The following is a 4,283-nucleotide window of genomic DNA, read 5'->3' as shown; positions in this document are numbered from 1 at the left end:
TTATGGTTCAATCAGCCTGGGTAGAAAAGTACCCAGGAGATTCTTACCTCTGATTGACCACCAGAAAATGAAGTGGTGCTGAGGCTCAAAGTGGTAGAGTCCTAGCCTTGAGTGAAAAAACTCAGGAACAGCACCCAGGCCCTGGGTTCAACCCCCACAATTGACCCCCCCCCCAAAAAAAAATGAACAGGAAGTGATGCTCTGAGGCCTGAAAATGCAGAGGACAAAAATGGACTTGTTACTCAATTTTCTGACAGAACTGAAGAAAACTTCTGGTGGCCCTGAATCTTAGAACTAAGCCTGCTCCACTAGACTCATCCCATCATGGGAAGAATATCCCAAGCTATGTCGATCCAAATGCTGTCATGTTTGCCAGAGGCAGAGGAGGCAGGAAGAGGAAAGCTGTGGAGAACATGATTGTGTAGAGAGAAGCATTGAGAAAGAATGTTGGGTACCTGTAATCATCTGGTAGTTATTACTATGTCACTAATTATGAAGGGAGTACACACTTCTTGTTTTCATTCCATTCTACCTGCTTTGGTCTTCAGAGCAGTTGCAAACCATATACTTCCTAGGAACTTTTACCATTGGGTCTTTTGTTAAGGAGTTTCCCTACCTGAATAGTCTTCCTCGTCACTAGTCCAGTCATATTCCTGCATATCCCAGGCTTTGGAGACCCAAACGGTTGGTAGAAATTTATTAGAGACACTAAGTCAATCACTGATTCTACATTAGACCACCTTATAGTTGTTTGGATGTGGTTTGGGCCCAAACTGGCACATTTTGGGGTCTTGTTCCTGAGAGTTAACAATGTTGGGAGTTGGAGAGACCTTTCACGAGTAAGGCCTCACACAGTTCTTAGTGCCATGTGGGATTGCCACCTGGGTGATTTATGTCCTTTGACCAGGTGTTTATTCATTCTCCAGAGTATGATGCACACTAATTACAAGAAAGCCTCTAAATCCATAGCACGTCCTCCGAGTTCATGTCACCTCTCTCTCCCTAATATGCAACAATATATGGCTAAAAATATCTGGGATCAGAATGGCTAGGCGCACCAAGAGACCAGACACTTCTACGTCTCTCACCATCCATGTCCTCCTCTTGAACATGACTCAGTCCATCCTCACTGTCACTTCCACTTCCTCCTGCGTCGTCCTGCAATGGCAAGAAAGCCGTGCCTGTGAGCACAAGACTGCGCTGTCTCCTGTGCACAGGTGTGTGCATTTGGTGACATCAGAGAGCAGATGAGAAAGAGATCAAGGCAGGACAACCCAAAATTTCACAGTAAAACAACTGCTGCAAAGAAGCACAAGATATCCTTGACCTAGGCAAAGTGAGAGTATTAGGAGGCTTGAGCTCAGGACCTGAGCACTGACCCTGAGCTTCTTTTATTGAAGACTAGCACTCTACCATGAGCCACAGCACCACTTCCGGCCTTGTCTGTATATGTGGTGCTGAGGAATCAAACCTAGGACTCCATGCCTGCTAGGCAAGCTGTCTACCACTAAGCCACCTTCCCAGCCCATGGATAACACTTTCTTTGTTTGGAAGAAAATTGCTTCTCTAATTAAAGTTCATAGTGACATACATTGTAAATGATGGAGGCCAATTTTGAATGCTGTCTCCAATCAGATCTCAGTTGGAAAATACCTCTCCATTGCTATTCCATTGTGTGTGTGTGTGTGTGTGTGTGTGTGTGTGTGTGTGTGTGTGTAAGGAAAATGTCATCCATAATTCACCTACTCTTCCATAAGATACCTATTCAACTCTCCCTATTTGGCTAAAGTGGCAGAGTGTTAGCCTTGAGCAAAACGAAGCCAGGGACTGCTCAGGCCCTGAGTCCAAGGCCCAGGACTGGCAAAAAACAAACAAACAATTTTACCACGAAAAAGAAAAATCAGGAAGCAATGCTTTTATTCCCCACAAAGACACGACACTTACTGCAGATTTTGTCTGCTCATCCTCGTTTGTCCCGAGTCGAGGAAGAGAATTCTGAATGGTTTCAGAGGCTACTAGGAAGACACAGGTAGATGGTCAGTACAATGACAGCGTTGCTTGAAATTATTCAATTATCATTAGTTGGGTTTACTTGAGTCAAGAATAGAAAGATGGTTGAGGAGAAGAGCAAAGAAACCTCATTGGTGAAAAATGGGTTCAAGTGTGAGAACACACTAGCTGGGCACTAGTGGCTCATGCCTCTAGTCCTAGATATTGAGGAGGCTGAGATCTTAGGATTCTAGTTCAAAGCCAGCCAGGGCAGGAAAGTCCTTGAGATTATTTCCTTGAATTAACCACCACAAAACTGGAAGTAGAGCTGTGTAACTCAAAATGGTAGATTGATAGCCTGGAGCAGAAAACAAAGAACTCAGCAACAGTGTCCAGACCTGGGGTTCAAATCCAACAATGGACAAAACAAAAGGTATGGGGCAGGGAAAGAATGCATGCTCTGCTTCAATGAACACCTTCCCTTTCAGAAGCTGAAACCAATTTCTACTAGCTTGGTACTGTCATACCTGTCTAGTCATTTGGAATTCTTTGTATCGAAGACAACAGTTATTAGGAGACCTGTTTTAAACCTTAATAGTCTTTCTCTTCCCTATACCTCCTAATCCATTCTCAGTGGGTAAACGGCAAATAAAAAACAAAAACAAAAACAATGAACTGATGCCATTAGCAAAATTTACTACCATGTCATTTGGTTACTGATGTGGAAAATGTGTGTGTGTGGGGGGGGGGTGTACATGTACTTCAAGCAAGTAGCCTCCAAACTCACAAGTCTTTCTGGGATTGGGAAGGAGGTAGATAGGAATGCCATCTAACCCAGGTGTCCTAGAGACTGGAAGTTTGGGGGCTATACACAGAAATTGCAATCAAGATGAACCTTGTGGGGCTGGGAATATGGCCTACTGGCAAGAGTGCTTGCCTCATATACATGAAGCCCTGGGTTCGATTCCCCAGCACCACATATATAGGAAACGGCCAGAAGTGGTGCTGTGGCTCAAATGGTAGAGTGCTATCCTTGAGCAAAAAGAAGCCAGGGACAGTGCTCAGGCCCTGAGCTCAAGCCCCAGGACTGGCAAAAAAAAAAAAGATGAACCTTGTGTTACTTGTCACTGTAACACGTGTCAGTGTGTGCTGGAAATGTGGCTCCATGGTAGAGTGCTTGCCTAGCATGCATGAATCCCTGGATTCAATTCCTCAGCACCACATACACAGGAAAAGCCAGAAGTGGTGCTGTGACTCCAGTGGTAGAGTGCTAGTCTTGAGCTGAAGAGATCAAGAACAGTGACTAGGCCCTGAGTTCAAGCCCTATGACCGACCAAAAACCAACCAACCAACCAAAGAATGCATTGGTAACGGATTACTTTGTAAAACTTTACATTGGCATTGCCTGTGGATGTGGATTTTATAGTGAAATGAACCCTCAAACATATATTGACAAACTTTCCATTTACAACCAACCATACACCAAAATGACCTAGCTGCTTTGAGGGAAAAAATGGAGATGGCCAGAAGTTTTGTTTTTTTCTTTACCACAGTCCTGCTCATACTCGCCTCATATACATGGAGCCCTGGGTTCGATTCCTCAGCACCACGCAAATAGAAAACAGCCAGAAGTGGTGCTATGGCTCAAGTGGCAGAGTGCTAGCCTTGAGCAAAAAGAAGCCAGGGACAGTGCTCAGGCCCTGAGTTCAAGCCCCAGGACTGGCCAAAGAAAAAAAATCATTAGAGAAATTGGTATTGGGGAGGATGAAAACACACTAGGACAATGTGGTAAGTAAATTGGAACTAGACCATTCAATGGGCAGCATTGAGAAAGTCAGCATGTACATACTTTTGCAGCAACAGTTCAAGTTTCCCATCTCGCAGTAGTGTAGGTATCACTCTGAGAGCACCCCAACTGCCTCTGCTAGGATGCTCAATGTGGAGTGACAGTTAGGTTGGAAGGCATCCCCACATCCCCAGGGTGACAGGCCCTCGTAGAATGCTCACCATCAGCCTCTGACACATGGCCATAGGACAGTACAGGTTTTGATTCAAAATTGAATTTATCAGATACATAGATTACCATACTGGGAATATGAAATTGTTTTCTAAAAAGTGAAATATATAATCTACACAATGAAAATGTGTTCAGATGTGCCATTAAGAGTAGATGTTGCGGGCTGGGAATATAGCCTAGTGGCAAGAGTGCTTGCCTCCTACACATGAAGCTCTCGGTTAGATTCCCCAGCACCACATGTATGGAAAACGGCCAGAAGGGGTGCTGTGGCTCAGGT

General features: G+C 44.6%; 1 pseudogene; it reads left to right on the top strand.

Annotated features, from left to right (window-relative positions):
* Positions 1–425, top strand: part of LOC125345466 — a 16,698-nt pseudogene extending 16,273 nt beyond the window's left edge.
* Positions 426–4,283: the final 3,858 nt, after the last annotated feature.

This window comes from Perognathus longimembris, unplaced genomic scaffold, assembly GCF_023159225.1.
Source record: "Perognathus longimembris pacificus isolate PPM17 unplaced genomic scaffold, ASM2315922v1 HiC_scaffold_5665, whole genome shotgun sequence".
In the NCBI taxonomy this organism is placed as follows: Eukaryota; Metazoa; Chordata; class Mammalia; order Rodentia; family Heteromyidae; genus Perognathus; species Perognathus longimembris.
This window is presented reverse-complemented; position numbering and strand designations above follow the sequence as displayed.